At 37.8% G+C, this 21,899-nt stretch overlaps 1 long non-coding RNA gene across 1 annotated transcript in view; it reads left to right on the top strand.

The window, feature by feature from the left end:
• Positions 1 to 19,996, top strand: part of LOC110358963 (uncharacterized) — a 108,800-nt gene extending 88,804 nt beyond the window's left edge. Inside the window, exons 2-4 of the long non-coding RNA XR_002413831.2 lie at positions 8,131 to 8,190; positions 16,544 to 16,601; positions 18,629 to 19,996. This is a non-coding gene — a long non-coding RNA (uncharacterized LOC110358963). The remainder of the gene's footprint in view (positions 1 to 8,130; positions 8,191 to 16,543; positions 16,602 to 18,628) is intronic.
• Positions 19,997 to 21,899: the final 1,903 nt, after the last annotated feature.

The raw sequence follows: 21,899 nt of genomic DNA, 5'->3' as shown, positions 1-21,899 counted from the left end.
ACATGCCAAGAAAATCTCCCTCAGGAAGAAATAACTGTACTGAGTGCTGGAGATAATACAGTATCTTCCTATTCATTTGTGATCTAGTGTTTTAACACCAATACCTTCAGTTAGGAAAGAATAGATTAAGAGCATCCTAAATGTTCTTAAATTCACTGAGTTTGATAAACTGTAATCACAAAAATCTTGGAGAGAATTATCTATGCAGATACACTATTAAGGGAAAAAAACATATCTAGAATATGAGAGAAGAATAACATGCAGCATTATTTTTTTCAAGAAAGAATAGCTCCATAATAATTCCCTTTGTGCTATGGGATGCTGAGAGGCCTTGTGTGCAAAAAAAAGCAACACATAAAATATCAACATTCACTAGGGATTTTGTCTCTCATAACATTACTATAAGCAAATTGAGAATCCTAACCTGCTTGAATCTGCTCTAAGGTTCTGTGTAAAGCTGGAAAACTGTTCCCAGGCACCACTTACAAACCTTGTGCCATCAAAATGGGTGGAAGGCCAGCAGGAGTTCTTCAGATTCCAGTAGTACTCAATGTTATTCTTAATGGCATGACTGGTGACATAAAGTATGATTCTTCCAGGTGCAGCTGACAACCATCCTAGGAAACCTGTCAAAATGTTCTAAGAGGTTTATTTCCAAAATTATCTTTACAAACTGGAGACATGATCTAAACCCACAGTTAGGCTGTTTCAGTAAGTGCATAATAAGATGTTTAGGTAGAAATAAGCAGCTGAACAAGAATGAGATTAAAAGATACAAATGTAGTAATGTTCTTATAGCTACACTTGATCATAGATTAGATATGAATTGTCAATGTTATCCTGTTATAAATAATCTAAGTACAAAAGATGAGTATAATAGAGTATAACCTGCAAAATATGTGAATTAGTAGCTCTGATCAGATCCAGTGTAAGGCACACAGTTCTCCTTCAGTCAATAATTCACAGTCTCATACCACAGGTCTGCATTTGCATGATGAGCTAAGAATAGAGGGCTTTGACTTTTGATATATTTCAGTATGTCAAGGCTGTTAACATACTAGGTGGGTTTTTTTCTCATTTGCACTCTTGTCATGAGATGAAGTTCCTTTATTTATTGAACTGCTTCGTTTATTTTAGTTTCAAAAGAATATTAAACAAGTTTACTAATCAATAACAGTAGCTAGTTCAGATAAGGGTGAACCTAGAGAATTATTTTTAAAAGATTGATGTAAAGGTATTGAGGACTGGGTTATAAACCTCCCACTTGCAAGGCTACATACAGATTCTCATTCCATACCCAGAGGAGTTTTCTCATGCGATTCAGTGGCCACAGATCAAGCTGTAAAGCTCAGCTCAGCTACCTGAAATAATCAGGAGGAGCAGTATTCAAGTAATGCAATTTCTAATGAACAGAATGGTGAGGGGACAAGACTGATAAAGTCAATTTCCTGCTAAAAAGTACTGATGTGTTCAAGTTCAGCATTGTGATTAAATAACATCACATTTGGTGAACATTTTGCATAGCTAGAACAAGAATAGAGTGGATCACTTTGCTTTACTTCATTTTTACAAAATGGTTTTATGTCAAATGTCCAGTTTAATTTTGTCTCCATTTGGTTTGATTTGATGCTGGACAATTTTATTATCAAGTATGTTTGCTCCTTGCTTTAGCCGTGTTATTTTCCACGTGGCATAGATCAGTCAGTTGCAAGCATATTTTAGCTTCTCAGGGTTTGATTGCTGGTACAATGCCTATTTGTATAGTACCTGTGTATGACCCAGGACGAGAGTACATTGTATCTTTCCTGGACAAAGCAGAAAATAATAGCTCTTAAGCTTCTGTTTCCACCTCTTAGCACAGGAATGGTCCTGTGCTGGCTGGCGTGTGCCATTGTTATGTTAAGAGACCACTTCAGGCATTGCATTTAACTCAACACCACAAAGCCTTTCCTTTTTTCCCAGCATCCAAATGCACTAGAAAACACAGTTTATATAAGTAAAAAAAAAATAAATCTCCATGTTATGCAATTGTTCTACTTAAAGTGCCAACATCTCTGCCTCAAAACTGAAATCTGAGAGTTGAATTAGTTGTACTAGGAGATCACAGCAGATGGTTATTCATAAAAGAGTTCTTTGTATGGGCCATTTAGAAAGAGAAAAGGAAGCAGGTTTCCTTTTTCTGGAAACTTACTCAATCAAGAAGCTATTGTGGAACTTCTGCAAAATGAACCTTAGTAATAGAAAATGTGACTTTAATACAAGCAGATAATTGCTGTGAAAAGAATCACAGAACTCAGCTGACTATTCCAGATTCAGGAAGATGCTTGTGGAGGAAGAAGAATTTAGAGCATCCTCCTTTAGTGCAACAGGACACACAGTTGCTTTCTTGAGTCCCTGCATCTACAGGTTTCTGTCCAGAGAAACAAGTTACTCAGGGACTGTGCTTGATTATTCTTAACTCTGGAGAGGCTGTGATTATTCATCCCTATCAGCAGGTGAAGAAAAAAACTCTGTCCCTTCACCTCTACTGGACCTCATTTGGCTACATAAACTGGGGAGAAATCAGGCAGTGCCCCAACCCTGGATGCAGTTCATCAGCAACTCTGATCATGCCAGGCCGCCCTCTGATAAGGACAGGTAGGCAGCCTCCTGGATTTTGGATGCTTTCCACTGAGAGCTGGAAGCATTGCAACTGTTCTGTCATCTGGTGGGTATAGAAAACAGTCCTAGAGTGGATGATGTTGTGTTCTATGAAACATATAGAAAACAATCATGGAGAAAACACACCCTAAAAAAGTTAGCTCATGAGGGAAGTGAGTAGGCCGGAGACCCGTTAGAGACTTCATCTTCCCAATACCTCTTCTTCCTGTGGTTTCATTAGCTTAGTTCAAAAACTTTACTTTGCAGACTTTTTAGTCTTTTTTAGGCAAAAGCAGAAGTCATAAAAGCCCACAGTTACACATGTACTGAATGTATGAAGACGTACATGTTGACACTGGCAGTGGCAACAGTGCATGGCTATTTACTGTTGTGTGTCTGAGAAACAACACAGCTTGAGTAAATCCTCAGCAAACTTAATTTTATCCTCCTACATTTTGATGAAGTCATCGAACAGCCTCTTTGCTAAAAAAAGAACCAAGATGTACACAGATCTCAGCTAGGAATAGTGACACTACTGAGGCATCCCTGATGCAAATCATGCTATCTGCTACCTACACAATTCCTGAAACATCTAGCAGCAGACATCCTTGCATACATAAACCTCAGGCATAGGAGTACCACACTTTTATCAGAACAAAAATAATTCTGTTGACCTGAAGCTGAACCCATTATCTGTGCTGGTTCAAGACAGCATCTGTACTTAAAAGCAGCACCAAGTAAAAATACCATGGATGCTGTCAGGACAGACAGCAATAAATCATCTTCCCTTTTGGACTGGAGGGCGGCCTGTCAGCTTGTGCTGTGATCTCTTGAGAAGTACTGCTGCAAAGTGCAATAGATAATAGCATTTTCTAGAACAGGATGCTAGTTCGTAGTGATTCTTCTCCTGCAGTTGAAGGGAGGGGTTTTGTTTTTAGCCAGCCCTGTGTTGGCTGGTGCTCACCCATCTCTCTTGCTTACTGCTCTGTATATATTTGGTGGGTCCATGACGCTGGGGCCCTCGTCTCCGGTAGGTGCACATACTGCTCATCAGAGACTCAAAAGAAGCTTTCACTTATCTCAGTGAGTAATTATTGAATACATCCAGTAATTATTGACTACATTCAGTGTGACATTCAGTGTGGGGGAAAACTGAAGGGATTTTAATTCACTAAATTCTCTTTGTGACGTGATAAGAGTTGGAAGAACTTGAGTGAAAAGTACATACCATCTGTGCTTTAATTTAATATTTCACTTCCGATGCTGGAAAGAGTTAAAAGGTTGGGACAACTCATTTTTTTCAGAATGAAGTCTCAACTTTCCTTGTCCACCAGGATACAATTTGAAAATTCTTGCTTTCTGTCTGCGCTTAGGGAAATACTTCTTAGTACTAGAAATGAGCCAAAGCCTCCCCATTCATTCAGTTAGAATTACTAATGATCTCCTTTACGATCTCCAGCAGCAGGGCAAATTAGCTTTCTCAAGTGTTTCAGACTGTAGAAAGTGTGTCACAAGTTGTCTGAAGGTTTAGATACTCATCTTAGTATTTTCCTGTTGCTGAGCTACTTGCCCAGCTAACACTAGTGCTGTCCTGGAGCAGGTCTCCAGTTGCCTGGCTCCAAGTAGAGCTTGTGAATCTCCAGGACATGGCAGGGATTTTACACTGTCTTCATTTAAGAATGACTATGCCACTACAGAGTAAGTGCCTGCAGGTTAGACAGGTCCTTTAAAAAGATGGTTATGGTAACGTGGAAGCAAAATTAATTATAAATTCAAAATATACTATTTAGGTTTCTGGAAACAGATCTTCATAAAGACATGAGTTACTACAGGGAAGAAAATCAAAGTTAATGTAGTTAGAGTTTATCTCTGGTAAGGGGAACTGGTGAACTAAGTTGCAGAGTGGAATTTGGAGATGACAGCAGCCAGCACAAGGAATGTGACCATCTCTTGGAAGTGGCAATGCCCAGTTAGTACAGCAGGTGTAACTTTTTCTATGCTTGACTAAACTACTAGCAAGCCATGAACCCATTGAGAGGAAAAATACTTTTCTTATGGGTAAGGCAATATACATATTTTCAAGTGAAGTTTTTAATGCACTGGAGCTAATCATTTACATAAAAAATTGAGTCAAGAACTCTTCTATGTAAACAAACATTTAGAGAATCAATACATGCTGGTCATTTCTGGCTTATGAGTGAGATGACAGTGGTGCCTTTATCTTTATTTCAGCCCCCTTTAAGTTGATCTGGTGATTTTCTGACCGTAGCACAAGGTTTGATGTAAATTCCTCTGTTGCCAAGGGCTTAATAACTTCTAAGAGATACTGACTGGCATTTAATGGATCTTGAAAACAATTTCCTACTTTGTCTCCTCTGAATCAGGGTCTCCAAGCACCGTAAGTCACTGTGATACGTCTGTATAAAATAATCATGACAATGCAAAAAGAGGCACTTTGTATTGGCTGCCCTTTAGAAACAAGTAGATCGCTTTACGCTCCAGAAGGACAGTCTGAAAGTGCTTGGATGACAGCAGTGTTGAAAGTCAAGCACTGAGAACGAGTAGCAAAATTGTATAGTTTGCAAGATATAAGCGTATTTATTATTTGCATAAGTCATTAGGAGTAGTCAGGATTTGGATGTTTCTTTCACATGCTATCTCAAAAAAATATTACTTGATAGGATACTTGTTTATTGCATCTGTCTTGGCCTTGATTAAAAAATTGATGTCTGAACTAGGAACAGAACATATATTCTACTACATGCCACATAGAAAACGGATAAAAAATTGCTTTCTTTTCTTCTACTAAAACCAAGCTCTTCTTTTCTGGCTTCTAGTTGTTTGAAATAGTTTTATAGTTAAAAGACAATTTGCATAATGCTTTTAAAAGTCTTAATAGCTGTAATAATTTTAAACTACTATGGAGTGTATATTACACAGTAAGCATTTAATTGTATAAAAAGGAACATTAAGACACATCTAATCAAAGGAGTAATGAAAATATTAAGTATGATGGTTTTTGTTATTTTTTTCCTAATTGCATCTGGACATCCAATTTTATTGTCTTTTTCAAGGCCTGAATGACCATGAAAAATGAGGCTAAGTCTTCACTATCAGAGATGTGCTCACATAAGCTCTATGAGAGTGCTTTATTTAGTGTCCTTTTCTGGAGTTGCACCAATTGGCTACACTGATATCTGATCCTGCCCCAGTCAAATCAATTAATATTTTGCCATTCATGTGATTTCAGCAAGGCTCAGGGCTTCTGTTACGATTGGTGGGTTTTGTTTATTTACTGAAACACGAAAGACAAAAAATACGAGTCATTATCTTCAGTGCGCTATTTAGTCAAGGATCAATCTCATCAAGAGGTGCAGCAGATCTGCCACAAAGAACCTGCAGCTGTCCCAGAACAAAACCCACATTGCACATAATCACAGCTCCGCACAGCTTTCCTCCCTCGAGTGTCCAAGCAAGACACCATCGCATACAATCAATGCAAATCGCCTAGCGGAATGTCATATAGCCATTTTTCAAGGATTTGATGCAATTTGTCCTTTCAAACAGGCAATTTTTAATTTATTGATTTTCTGTTTTGAATTGGGCAAGTCTCTTCTTTGGTAACTGTATAGAATTTGATGATGACTTTGTCATGAAAGCATCATTGTGGTTCAATCTTGCCATTTTTACAAGCTTAGGTAAAACCTCCTAAGTACGCAATGGGGCCTGCAAGGTGGTGAGGAAGAATGAAGTATTCTACCTGGTATAAGCGATGCCGTGTGTTTGTGCTGAGTAAGCGTAGGACCAGTCTTCTCTACGGGCTTTGTTTTCAACCAAGAGAAATTAAGAATAGAATTCCCATTTTATCAGGAATGCTAACAGGTAAAAAATATGTTCTGGATTGGAATAGCAAATTGATATTTGGCATTTGTCACAAAAGAAAATGTTCTGAGATTTTTATTTTGATCTTAAATTTAAGAGTAAAATACTTCATTTTAGTGTGATTATATTATTTTTCTTTAATATTTTCACCACATTGAGTGATAAAAAATAAATATATCATATCAAAAAATTAACAGAAGGAATTAATTTTTAATGAAATGTTTCATTTTTTAATAAAATACCTTGAAAATAGCCTCAACATTTTTGACATGAAGGGAGCAGAGTTTGATTTTAAACAGATGGTTATCTTTACTCTTTTCAATCAGCTTTATATCTTGTTTCTTATTGTCATGCTCATTAATTTTCTTCATATTTTAGTACAAATCAAGGCATGTTGTTGAAGTTTTCTATTAATCCATTGTCAAGATTCAGAATCTACATCTCCACAACTTTTCCCTTGGCTCTGTTCGTAAGGAAGGATTAATACACACATATGGGTTTATTTTTTTTCTAAATTATGTGCTCTTTAATATGAAAATAATTTGATCTATGTTCTGTAGCTAGAATCTGCTAGGTTTCACCTGGGAAATAATATATGTAATTAGGGGATGATGATCTTGTCTTTTATCACTGAAGGCAATGCAGGATTTTTTTTTTAGAGACAATGATTATGTGTTTTATAGCATTTGGTACCGGTAAGTCCCTTAAGGGCTGAACATAAATGCAAATAAATTAGGAGCTTCATTGCATATTTGCAATTTATGAGCTAGTCCAGTTTCACCTACCAGCAGGAATACCATAAGGAAAGTAATTCTCTGTTAGATCCCTGACACTTGCTTTGGGACTGTAGGAAGAAAAAATACCAGGGCATAACAGAGTTCCTGTTTGCTCCAGAAACTTGAGATTTGTCCTGCTTCTGCATTTAAAGACTGAGTATCAATCTGACTTCCTTCCTTCTCCCCTTCTCTTGCCTTTCTCAGTATGCATTTTTGGAAAGCTGAGTTGATGCGTTCCTGAATACACATATGCCCCAGTACTTCTGTTTAGAAAGCTGTTTGTTGTAACATCCCTTTATCTCATGTATTTGATAAAATTAAATCTGCTTATGTAGTTAATAGTATATTGTAGCTTATAGCTCAATGGGAATTTTTTTAACAGTAACTGTTAACTTCTGTAGTGACTCAGGTGCTTTACCCAGGGGTGTAAAAAGGATGTTTCTCTGTGCCTTCACAGTAAAAGCTCTGTGCAAGGGAACACGTTCAGTGATGCTTTTCAGCTGAGCTTGCAAATCTTTTCATCACTTTATATTGCACTGATATCATTGTTCAGCAAAGAAAGTTACATCTTAGAACACAGAGAAACTGGGGTACAAGTGAGGATTCCCGAAGTCAAACTGAGTTTGTGTGAAAGAAGTTAAAACAGCAGCATCCCCTACTGGGAATGGCTTTATAAAATCAGGTTTTACAAGCTGAGTGCTTGGGATTCGAGTATCTTATTGACACTACGGAAGAGAAGTTTTGGAGACATCTCTGATAGTATTCTGTCTTCACTAACCTTCTAATGTATGAAATTGTTTATTTATTTATCTATCTATTCATTTATTTACAGGAGCTGTTTTCCTTCATGCTGTCTGTTTGGCCTTTGAAATACACTAAGCAGCTATAACCGGTAAGTAGCTACCCTGTAAGATGTTGCTGTTTTCTAGGTTTTCCAACTGATACAGACCTACTTTGTTTCCTCTTCCTTATCTATTTTTTCAAGAGAAACTGCCCTCTTGTAGAAATCTGGACCTGAAAATATTCATGTTTATTGATACATGCAATTGTCAGATATTCTGGAGGATTATAATAAATTTACTTCTGCTTTGAGAATAGCTGTATCTAGATAGAAAGATGTTTTCAGTTTACAAGACCCTTTTAGATTGTTTCTTTGAATATGGGTAACTCAGAAGTGGCTTATTTTTATTTCTTTAGCCTGCAGCAAGACCAAAAGTGACTTTACATAACGTAGTTCGAACCGTCTGATGAAAACTGTATACTGAAAATCCTCCATTTCTGGCTTTCCATTGAATCCAAAGAATGTGCCAGTGCATGATGCTCCAGATACATGCAAATATATGTGCACCTGTCTGCAATGGAGCTCTTCACATTGATAGAAATGTTGCTGTTTACTTCAGTGATTGCCCATTGAAATAATGATAGTACATTTATATTTAGATAGTAGCATCTATTTCAAATGATCCTGAAGAACCGTATTATCATAAGACTTTCTGTCAGTCATAGGAATCCCTAAGGATTTCAGTACATCGCGTCGTTAGGATTTTATCACAGGAATGGGAATATAGAGATTTGGGGATTTGGGGAATGATCTTTTGAGGCAGTTTGCAGTCTTCATTGCTATAAATGGAAAAATTGTTGCGAGTTGCTGAACTTAAACACATTTTTAGTAACATCCAACCAAAGCGGATGATAAGATGGGTGAAAAATGGGCTGGACCAGGGGACTGAAAGGGCAATGGTTAGAGGTTCAAAGTCCACCTGGTGGCCAGTTATGCCTCAGGGACTCATACTGGGGCCAGGACTGTGCCACATCTTTATTAAGAACCTAGAGAACGGGATGGAGTATCCCAGCAGATTTTCAGGTGATACCAGATTGTGGGAAATCTTTACAGTGGAAAGCTGGGCTGCTTTTCAGAAGTACCTGCACAAGCTGAAAAAGTGGCCTGACAGGATGCTCATGGTGTACAACAGACACGCATGCAAAGTCCTGTAGATGGGAGGAGGAACCCCAGATGCAGACCAGGTAGACGGTCAAATGGCTGGAAAACAGATAGGCAGAAAAACCCATGATGGGTCATTGTGAAAAGCACGTTGAAGGGGAATTACCAGCGTGCTTTTGTTGCAGAGAAGAAAAATGGCATTCTGGGCTGTATTAGGAAGGTTGAGGGAAAGGATTTGACCCCTCTGCTGAGCACTGGATCTGTTCTGGGCTCAGCAGTATGAGATACCAGGGACATACTGGAGCCAGGCATGTGTAGGGCCACTGAGATAGTGGAAAACTGCAGCGGCAGGCATATGAGAGGCTGTGAGCTGCGGTTGTGCAGCCTTGAGAAGGTGAAGGGGGATCTTAGTCCTTAGATCTACAGGTGCCTAAAGGATGGTGTGGAGGAGCTGGAGCCTGGCTTTCCTCAGGGGAAATCAGTGCAGGGATTAGAGGTGATGAGCAGCATTTCAGATGGTTGCAATGAGTTCTCCAAAAATACATACACATGCTGCACTTTAGATCCATAAATGCCTTCTAAAAGTTTTATTTTGAAGGAGTTTGGGACTATAATGTAGTGTTTTCCCATCAAGTAAAGTTGAAACTGCATTAACATCACATATATAATTATGTATGTCAAATGAAAGAGGTTTTAAGTATTTTACATATGTACATCTAAAATGTATAATTTTATTTAAATACCTTAAGGACAATTATTCTACATTTAGAAATTACTGTACTCTTTTTGTGTATTAGATGTTCTTCTATTTTAATTTAAAACTTACTGATCTAAACCATGAGGATCCTTTTCACTTTCATATATTAATTTCTAAATATTTTTTCTAGAATATAAGAGACGATTTTTTTAGCGAACCCAATTCTGAGCTTATCTGGTTGTATTTGTTCATAGGTCAAATGACTGGAGAGGAAAATATAAAATTATGTTTTTAAAGACAATTCAGATTTTTTCCTACCTCATTTAGATGGAAATCTTTGGTATAAAAGTGCACACAAATTTTAAAGAGCGTGGAAAAGAGGAGCAAATTCTGGGGTCACAGCTAATGGCAGCGATTATTAAAGAACTTTCCAGAACGCTGCCTTTTTAATGTTGAAAAAAAGCATCTTCCAGATGCAGCTAATCTTTTTTTAATCCTGTTTGCTTTTTAAAAAGGATTCAAATTTTTAAAGTGGCAATAAAAGCTCTTAAAGCCATTAATAGCTGTGGTTGTATTAGTAGCAGAGCTGCAGAGGCAGTTATTGCACCTGACAGAGGTTCACCCTTACTCACAAGCTACTACAGTGTGTGTTGGCACAAAGCTGGCTCCCCTCTCCTTTACCTCTGAAGGGCAACAGCTCCCACAGTGTTGGTGGAAGTTTAAATACATTGTACTGGTGGAGAAGGAAATCTGTAAGCATAGGGAACAGGGTTCATCCTGCCTTAGTGAGAGCAAGGGCTGCAGAAAGCAAGAGCAGGGTAAATAAGGCACCACCAGTTTCCGTATCCTAACTGTGCCTCTTCCGTGATGGCCAGAAAAGCACAGGGTGCCTAAATTAATATAGTGGTGATAAAATCTTACAGTGAATTTCGTGTATGAAGATTACTGGGTGATTTGTGGTATTCTGCTTCAAATAATTTAGAGGCGGAAAACGCAGTTTCATTGTGCTTCAAAGACCAGCTTCCTTTCGGTGCTTTAACTCTTATCACTTTTTGCCCTTTTGTATTAAATCGCAGTGGTGCTTTTTCAGGCTACTTTTTTTCTATCTCAGGCCTTCTTTTGGAAATGGCGATATTTCTAGAGGTAATACATAGTATGCTTTATTACTGCACCAACTTCCAAACTCCAAAGAATAGACCACATCTAGACTTTTGGTAGCACAAAGTAATGAATTCTTAGAGGTTTACTGTCAGAGCTGAGTGAAAACTGCAAAATACATCGACAGACAGTTGACAAATGTAAAAATGAGTGATTTAGCTGCCCTCATGCTCCTCTTCTTCTTGGCAAACAACAGGTGACCATTACCATTAGCTCTGCAGAAGAAGCTAAAATATGCTTGGTACTCAATGATATGATATTCTCCTCTAAGCTATGCCTCTGAAAGTGTATTTTAAATCACCAGATTTGAGTGCTTATACCAAAAGTAGTTTGGATGGGACACAACTGGAGGGAAAGTGTTGGGTTCCTTAAAATTTGTGTAAGATTTCTGAAAGGGTTCCCCTTAAAAAAACTGGAGCAAACATCTTTCTGCTTTCTTTGCACCTTGGACTTTCAATATCATGAGGCATATAAACAATTCTGAGAGAAAATTGAATTTAAGTTAATGAATATTATAGTAGCCTAATTAAAAAAAAATAAATCTGCCTTCAGGAATGCATGTAGGTACCTGGAAAAATAAAACCCATCACACAATGTTCATAATCTTTCCTTACTGTGGTCAGATAGATAGTTCCTTCTAAATAGCTTCCTTTTCATAGCAAAAGCAGGTTCAATGGCTTATTTCAGGCTTCTCTAATTCAAAGAACAAAAACTACTCTGTGAGTCTCAAACCACTCAGATACCACTAAAATTGTTGTCATATACAACTAAAATTTGTCCTGTTCCCATAATAGATTAGTGAGGAAGCAGTGAGGAAGCCATTAACACGTGATGGTGCAAAAAGCACCAATTTATATCTCCAGCATTTGTCTGGTGAAGCCAGTTCCAAGGACAAGGAACCTCCTGGAATAGACGATGGTCTTCTCGTGGAGCAGCACACATGTTCTTAAATAGGCTGGTACTTCCAAAGTGATTTCCAGTGGCTTTGCATTCCTCCAACAAAGTGGGTAGTCTTTTCCTACTGCTTTCAACTCATAGGGCAGAAACGTCTGGCTAATTGTTGAGGGACCAAATTGACTCTTCAGGAGTGTGATGCTCTCGTAGGTAAGAAAACCTACCATTGAATTACAAGGTTGGACTACAATGAACCCCTGAAATCTCATAAACTGTGGGGTTAGGGTTTGGTCAGTGTTGCAGATGTTAAGCCTTCAAGAAGCCAGTGTGTATGAAAGAAAAGGGATAATTACACTTTTTGTGTAAATATTCAGTATTAAATATGTGCCTTTATGTGTGTTAAAAAAGAACCACATTGCTCATTTTGCACCAGACCTTATCACTAGTGCTTAGGGAAATCCTCCCATGTATTTCTGTCTTTCTCTATAGAGTTCTTTGGCCATTTTGTCATGGCTGCACACTTTGCTATTCAGGATTTCTGTACTCTCTTCCAAAAGTGTGTGATATGATCCATATATCTGGGTCTTAAGCATTGTGGAGGCTAATTAAATACAACTTTTATTGGTCTATATAATCTGTAATAAAGAACTGCCATATACAACCATCGTTAAGTCTGAGTATGTAGTGTAGTCAGAGATCTTCAATCATTACAGAAAGTTTCTCTCTTAAAGAGGGCTGGAGAGCACAGTCTTTGGAGTTGAATACTACGTAATTGCCATATTGAATTGGGATCTAAATTCGCTGCATTTTTCTGATATGATATTGTCACTTTCCATCAAGCGCCAAGAATGCTCATAGGAAAATAGCAAAGCACCTTCTATGCTGCACAGGATATCAGTGTCCTGAGAGCAGATTTTGGGAAAGCTGAGCCTGAGAAGAAGGTCAACATACCAGCCAGATCACCTGTTGGGGAGAGTTGTGTAGCGTTCAGAGGTTGTTCCACTGCTTTCAAAGTTAACATGCACTCACCATTTACTTTGCTATTAGAGGAAGCCCTTTGTAGGTGCCTTCATCTTGCCAGTGCAGTAAAACTGTGTTGGGTTGGTGATGTTTTGTGTTTTATTTTTCATTTTGGGATCATGTGAATACACACACCTGATAGAATAAATTTGATACGTCAGTTCTGGGGTGCCTATTCATTACCGTCCTCCTGCTGTTTGCATTTTATTAATGAAGCCAACCCATCACCCCCCTACCAGCAGACACTTAATTCCTTCCCAGAATCCATCTGCTTTCCACAGTCCTTTGAAACCAGCTTTTCATGGAATCAGCTTTAACAGTGTCTTGTTTCCATGGGTCAATTAAATACCAAACATTGTTATTTCACAGCTACAGCTCCTTTTAAAGTGTCTCTTAGCTGTGATTAATTCTAAGATGATTTCTGGGGTGGGGATTGGACAACCAAGACCCTATTTTAAAAGAAATTTATTCTTATGGCAAATCATGATCATAAAGGTGGAAAATGAACTCCAAAAGGGAAAATTAAGAGTCTGATCCTGCAGCTCTCTCTTACTCATGCCCTTCTTAGACAAGTAATCACATAGCTTATCATGGGGTGCATGATATTTTAAAGATAGTGTTTGATTCTAATGATGCATATTTCAAAATAATCAGAGAATGCATGTATCCATACATGATGTTTATATTTGTTACAAGCGTAATAAAGAATAACTGTAAACATACAATTAGTTTAGGTGCAAGGGTGAATAAATGTGTTAACAACAGTATTGTAAGAGTACCCGTCATCCTTCCAAGTACTGAAATAAATTATGGTTATAGTCAGCATAACTTGTAATGGCATACACAGTATGTTAACTATAAAACCAATTTTTTAAATGTTCTCTATATTTCCAATTGGAAGTAAAATTTTTACCAAGTTGAAAAATCACTTTTTATATCTTCAGTATTGTGAATATATTAAAAATATATTTTAAGCCTTTATGAAATATTAAAAGGTGTCACTTGTATGACCTCTCTACTTGTAAAGGTCACTTTTGTGCCTTCAGATTGGTATCACTACTGAGGTAATAATATCACTTTAATGTATAGTGGGGTGTTGCTGAAGAACTGGTAGCAGAAAGTTTAGCAGAATGGATGTTGTGGGACCTGAGAACCAGTAGGTTTTGCATTTCATTTGTGCTGAATGCCCAACTTTATCTTCCAGCTCAACATCTGCTGCTGAAGTTCTGGGAATATGTGCAAAGATTTGCAGTTCACCTCTAACTTTATTATATAAAGTATCAATTTAACCACTGACATTCAGTTTATCCCTCTCACATGTTTGCACTCTCTGGGGTTTTTTGAAGTTAAGACAACCTGATCTGTGGCATTTTAGGTGGTGGGTAATAGATTGTGAACTGTCTAAACTGAAGTGAGGTGACCCGTAACTAAAAAGGAAAAAATTGCTGTATTCAGTAACCATTGCATCCGTGTAGCTGATGCTTTGATGGAGACTGCTTCAGCTGCCTTAAAATCTGAGAGTTATGGCATTTGAGACCTGTGAAACGCTTGTGCAGCACAGATACAACTTGCAGTTCTCAATAAGAGCGAAGATGTTTGAGTGGTGGAATTGAATATAGAATTACGTTTTGTAATACTGCCAAAGGATCGGGTAAAATTCTCTCATCTGGACTAGTTTGTATGTTTATACCTAGAGGGGGCAGTGATGGTGGTGGTGGGAATTGTCCTGGTTTTTGTTCCCATGGTCACTCCTATCACCTGCTTGACAAACTATCATGGTTGTCTGCCAGTTTCAGCCGGGAACTCCGGTTTGGAAATCCTCAGTCTGAAAAATCAAACATGATTATTATTCCTTAAAATAATTCTGTCAGATAGAGTGAATGTTTATCAACCAGATAAAAGGGAAAAAGCTAATTGTTTCTGGTTTTGTTTTAAGAAGCTGTACTTGGGCTAACAATTTTATGCATTACATTTTTGCTGCACATGCACATACCTATATGGTTTATATATGAATAAGAGACAAAGAGCTCTGTTTTTTTTGCATTGGGGGGGTGAACTAAATCACCTTTGAAGGTCCCTTCCAACCCAAACTATCCTGTGATTCTTTGATCAGTCATAACTCTCTGCTCATAGCAAAAAGATACTGTGACTTTCAGCTGTTTGCTGGAATTACATGAACACATCTTTCACATGTTTTTTTGCTAGCACTTGGCTAGATATCCTTGATGTTAACATTTAATTGTGTAAAGCTGTTGCTAGAATGTTAGAAAGCAGAATGTATTAATTCTACATCAAGATGCATAAGCAATGTTGGAAAATCACCTGGAGAGGGCCTGGTTTAGGCTGTTCTTGTGTTTGCTTAAGCCATTAAGTTTGAAAGTGTTTGAGAATAGAGTTTGAGCCATGACCTCTGGTAGAAATATTTACATTCTGTTATTACATTCTATAAACCTTTTTTTTTGTAAGTAGCACCAAAGTGCTACTCCTGTGTACACTGCTGCTTTATGAAAAGCTACAACTTTGAGAAGTGCATTCAGTTGAGAGTAAAGATTCAGGTTCTTGACCTTCAAATCTATAACCACCATCTCAAGGTACACTGGAGGGTTTATCACCATGGAAAAAAAGATTTCAACTCCATAAACATTTATAAACTAATCCTGGATGTAGAAAGGGAAATAATGAGTAGTCTTAAAGCAATCATGCAACTTCAAAACAGAGGGAGGTATTCTGATATGTGCCCAATGTCTAGAAGGTGACATTAACATAAATGCATTTCACTGTACTTTAAGTCGACCTTAATTTTCTGTGCACTGTGAAGGTCCATATCTGGAATCTAATGATCATACGAGCTAAAACTGTAGATATTTTCATCTCCTTCTATTAGTTTTTTGTTCAATATATTTCTAAGAACATGATTTTTCTTAAAACAGCCTGGTCCTGGTAAATATTCAGTGCCCAGCTGTGCTGGATGTCCAGACATCGTTTCAAAAAACAAGTATGTTTATTAATTAGCTGGTAACCGATAAAAATTAAAAAGGAATTTCTAGCTTCCAGTGTTTGATTCTGGACTGATATAAAAAGAAGAAATTTTAACATTTTGCATTGTCTGAAAAAGTTTTGGTTTTAAACAATGAGTTATGTCATTTTAATGTGATGTGGTTTAATTTAATAGGGAATATATTTCTTTTTAATAATAGGAGATAGGTATACTGGAGATAGGTATATATATATAGGTATATATACTGGAGATAGGTATATATAGTAAACATCATGGTAGAATAAATACCTAGAGGTTTATGTTGCAACGTAAGTTATATAATATGGCAATCTCCAAATTGCATGTCTACTGTACTGCAAGTGACATATATGATAACATAGTCACCTCAAACATTTCAGTTAGACCACCATATTCCTTTAAACATTTTTTATATTAGCAGACTACAGTTTTTGACCAACTGTATTGTTTTGACTTAGTGGTGAAATACATAAACAATTTAGGATCTTAGTTTATTAATTAACATTCTTAATTCATAGCATTTATCATCCAGTGGGGGTTGGATCAATCTGAAAAGAAGATGCAAGCAAAGTAACTGTAAGTACTGTGTCTTTATGGGTGATCTTTGGCTATTGTTACCTCACTGTCTTCTGAGATAATGCTATTTGTCCCCAGTTTTCCTTCTTTCTTCAGGGAAGACGCCTCTGTGCACTTATGGGAATGAATGTGATATTTATTCTACAGGTATTTTACAGATAGCTATTGGACGGATAGTAATTTCTGTGATGCCTTCTGTGCTGCAACTGGATAGACTGAACATTTCTTTGTTTGCATTGTTGAAATATGAAAACCATCTTAAAAAAAATCTTGTTTTTTGTTCCAATCCCAGTAATGCTGTTTTCTTTGTAACAAAGTGCTCTACAAAAACCGCAACATCAAATGTAAACCTGACTCCCAGTGCCCCCTGCCACATGCAGAAACAAACCGCCTAATCATCCACCTGAAATAGCATTTTAACCATAGCAACCTGAACACTTACCTTCTGAAATGCTTCGTTAATGGAAATACCAGGAGAATACTTTGCATCTAGAAAATTACAGTGATTTTGAAATATTTAGTATTTCATTTGCAAGCTTCAAACCTGTGGGGAGTCCTTCACTTTGGCCATTCAACTTGCTTTCTTTTTGCTCTCAATTTATATATCTGCATCACTTTTAAGTTTGCATTTACAATCTGTGGGCAGAACCTGAGTCTAAACATTTTTAAATGGAATCTTCTAAATGTTCTGTGCTTCAGGGCGTTTGGTTGGTTGTGGGGTTTTTATGTCTACAACTATATGAAATAAAACCTAAACCATGGCACAGGTGTATAAAATGTAGAACAGCCAAAATGTTATTTTCATGTTATTATTATTTAGACTTTCTTGCCAAAGAAAAAGACTCTAGATTCATCTTTTTTTGCCTTCCCATGAGTGTATGTTCCATGACACTCTTGAGAATCGAGGCCTCACGCTCTGGACTATGTAAGACCACAGTTTTAGTGGTGCAAAGAGTTTGGCAGTAGTATCAGTTTTATCATCTCCCACATAAAATTGTTTGTTCTTACCTCTTACAGCACACACCATTTAAAAATGTAATAAATAAAAGTAATAAAAGTAATAAATAAAAGTAATTCAGTGTCCCCTCTCCTTCTAAATCCCCAATGCAGTAACGCAACAGTTTGGTTTAGCTGCTGGAAGGGAAATACTTGACAACAAATTATTGCCAATTATTCAGTTGTGCGCTGAAGACGACAATACGGTAGATAGTACAATCAGCGTAAAGTGCACATACTTCTGTCATGACAGCCCACATAAATTTTACCGTGCAGAGACACAGCAGTATTAGCTAATGTGTGCATATGGGCAACTAACAGCCACAGTTTGTAATAGGATTTCCACTGAAAATAGCAACAATTTTTGTATTTTAGGAAACTACAAACAAAACTACAACTCATATTCTTTGCTCAGGCCATACTTCCTGGAATACAAGCCCCGCTCATTGTTTCAAATCCTTCAGAGTTTCTCCTTCATGATGAAGGTTTCTGTGGAGTATTTAGAAAACAGCTACCAAGTTTTATTTCTTTATCTGGTAAGGCAGCAATCATTAGGAGGCAAATTCGGTAATATTCTCTTACTTCTCTTGTCCTAAAAGAAGCTCAATTCTTTGCTTTATTGAAAGTGAAAATTAGAATTGTGTATTACATGTTAAAGAAAGGGTAAATCAACTAGTGAGAGAACCCAAATAGTCAGGTCGCAGATTCTGCTGCACATGCCTGAAGACATCATAGTGCTCCTGTTTCCTTGTTTTAGGGAGAATTGTGTTCCTGTCTCTGTATAAAATACATTTTCTTTGAGAAGGTTTCAGACTCAGCAGGCTGAATTTTCTAACTCTTCAGTGCTATGTCTTCATATTATTTTTGATAATAGTGAACATTAATTATATCGAAAATATTTTTTTCTGTGCTTGAATGTCTGAGGGAGAACAAGTATTGATACACATATGAAAAACAAACAAACAAACTCCTCCTGGCTGAAAGAAGGTCCTAATGGGAAATATTTTTTTCATGTTCCCTATGAGATGCAGGATTAAGAAATCGCAAATTTCCTTCACCATGCTTACACTGGACTTTTGGCGCTGTAAAGACACATTTCCGTCAGTTCAGCTTTTGAAATACGAAGAACCTCAAGTGGAGTAGATGAGAAGTAGCTCAAACCTTTTTAGGAGTCCTGTTTGTTGAGATGTGGACTGCTAGAGTTATGCTGAACTCTGTGGGACAGCTGATATCGGAGATCATCAGTCCAACACTCTCTATTGAACTGTCCTGTCTGGATGAGAAGTGGTCAAGGGGAAGGCTGGCAAGTGAGTGCTTGGCCGTGCAGAACTTGTTGCTGACTCCGTAACGTGATGAGCTGGTGCTCATCTCAGTGGTTTGCGCTTCCCTGAATGAGGAGGGAATAAAGCAATGAAGAAGAAGAAATTGCTTTGGAGCTTTCTTATGAGAGATGAAATTGATAGCAGCTAAAACGTGAAAAGAGTCTAATCAGAATGGAATGATGTATCAGGGGAAAATACAACAACAAAGCAAATACACGTGAAGAAAAGAAATGAAAGTTACATTTTTGATGGCTAAAGAAAAGTGAGAAGATGATACTTAGGCAATCTTTCTATGAATTTTTCATCACATCCTGAGAAAGAAAGCAGTGCCCCAGCTGTTTGGGTTTGAAATTTAGAATCATGATAGCTGTGATGCCAGGGATGATACATAGATTGAATGGAGGCTCCGTGCTTGGTTAATACTCCATTTTTACCATGCTTTAATCCTATTCTCTTGACTGTTACAAATAAAGAAATGAAACCAAAATTACATAAGCCTGGCCATCATAATCTCAGAGGTTCAGAAAAGTATTTTCCTGTGCATCTCCTTCTCAGAGAGAAAGAACTGCGCTCAATATGGACACCCTATTTTTTACCATCAGCTGCAGGTCCTGTGCAGCTCTTTCCCAATCCCCAGGTAAATTTCTTTTGGCTCCTAGTAAATACTGACCTCAGGACCCTTATTTCTTCAGTTCTGAACTGACAACTTCAGATATGAGACCTTGTGAAAAGGGAAAGATGGTTATTCAGCCTATTTTATCTATCTTCTGCTGCCACTCATTCTCCTCATGATTCTGAAGGCAACCCCATTGCTAGCAAAAATATATCAAGCAAGAATGAAACTGCACAGGCCTTTTTCTTTGCAGTATATAAACCTATATATTACACTGGTGTTACACAAGTGTCTGCATGTGTCAGGAGAAGGCAGCAGATTGTGGTGTGTACAAAAATAGGTGAAAAGCTTTCCCAGCACAGGGGCAGTGCAGAGGCTTTTACACAGCTCAGAAAACAAGCTTCAAGCTTCTTTTTGGACCTTATTCATGGAGCATTCACCAAAGCCAAAACAAGTGTCTCAGAAGATCTTTTTAGGACCTGGAAATTAGATGGAGCTGTATAATATTAGAAAGTAAAAGATTAGTCCAGTTTAATGCTGGACTAATGCAGACCAGTTTACTTAGTAACTGAACTGGTTCTCTCTCCATCTCTCTGCATTTAATAAAATGTCTCAATATGCTTTCAAAACTAAACCAGTTTCTATAGCCAGAGGTGTTATCTCAGTTACTTTTTAATGCATACTTTTATCACATAGCATTTTAAAGTTCCATATAAAAAAAAGATTTGAAAAGCGTTATACAAGTATTAATAGTTCCCCTGAATTTGTTGAACTTATTCTGTGTTTGAGCGAATTATGATGTATAACGCTTGATAATTTCTGGGAAGACATAATTTTAACTTCAGCTATGTCATTTTATTTTATGAAGCTGGTTATTAGTAGTATCAGTGGAGCCTTGCAAGCTTTATGCATTATAAAAAAAACCCCAAAATATGAGCTGCTGTCCAGGCTTATAATAGTGCCTGACACAACGAAGTGTAGGTTGTAAGGCTGTGAAAACCAGTACCCGTCAACTCAACAGGAGAAACACAAATGCAGCAGCTCAAAACACTGATTCATTGTCTCACTGATCTGTAACTAATTTGTACTGCATAAAATCATTTAAGATCATCGTAGGTTAAGTGTGTGAGCAGAATTGCCACTTTCTTGAGAAAACCTTGATCCTAATAAGCTGAAAAATTGTATAATATATCTCAGTTTGCCTTCTTACCTGCATTCCCACACACACATTCAAAAGGACCTCTGGTGAAGAACGTGGAGTTTTGCTGGTGCAAATGTTACCTGATGCATTTAATTAGAAAAACATTGGCTTTCAGACTCACCCAAGGGTGATATGTGTTACCTTCCTGGCCACTGTGACATTGCACATATTTTTGCATGCCAAGTTGCATCAGGCTGCCACTGAGAACAAACAAGTGAAATAACAAGTCCCCCTGGCATGCCACAGTATAAAATCTGTGACCCAGATTCTCTTAGCTCTGCACGTCGCACAGTTCAGAGTTAGAGGGGTGACAACACAGGCTTATGCTGCTGGGACCTGGTCTGCCTGAGCCAGGCCCTCAGGGAAAATATCAGGAGCTCACTTGTACTGGGACACAGCAGTTGGAATCGCCAGACTGAAGGACACTACCAGACAGTCCTTTTTGCAAGTGACCAAGGTCACTTCGTCAGCTGATACCTGTGGGAAATGGTGCCACAGCACGTTCTTTAGGGGAACAGCTCTGAGAATAGCTGCCCTGGCTTTGAGACTGTATAGACACACAGGAAAACATAGTGCTTCTAAGCTCCAGGAAAAAATGGGGGAAAAAAGGGCATGTGGCATTGCCTTTGTCCGGTGGAGTGCCACAATACAGAGAGTGTATTGAAGCAAAGTGGCTGCATTCTTTCCAATGACTTAGTAGGTTTTTGAGACAAGGACATTTTTTGTGTTTAATTTCTCATCAAATAGTCTCTACAAGTTGTCCCAAAGTAAAGCCTAAGGGCAGACAGACTCGTCCCTCTTGATGTTACCAAGAGAAATGCTGTACCCATACATTATCATTTATTTTAGGGAAAAATATGAGAAACCCAGAGGGGCCCAAGTAGACTCTGGAACGTCCTTGGCAGGAAGGATTAATGTCCTTTGTGTTGTGGGTATTTGTGTATTTTTATATCTGTGTATTTCCTGATTCAGGAAGTTGGGGAGGCCTTTTCATATCTTCAGTTCAAGAGGATGCCTAATTTTGCAGCGAATGACCTCAACTAGAATACCTCTCTGAATTACTGGAGAGCATCTGCTATGTCTTTGTTATTTCCAGATGGAATAATCTATAACACCTGAAGTGATGTTTCTGCTTAAAATGCCTGGCAGTCCAGGAAAATCAGCTG

The sequence above is a fragment of the Columba livia genome, chromosome 4, assembly GCF_036013475.1.
Source record: "Columba livia isolate bColLiv1 breed racing homer chromosome 4, bColLiv1.pat.W.v2, whole genome shotgun sequence".
Classification (NCBI taxonomy): Eukaryota; Metazoa; Chordata; class Aves; order Columbiformes; family Columbidae; genus Columba; species Columba livia.
The sequence above is the reverse complement of the archived record's forward strand: the minus strand, read 5'-3'. Positions and strand labels throughout refer to the sequence as shown.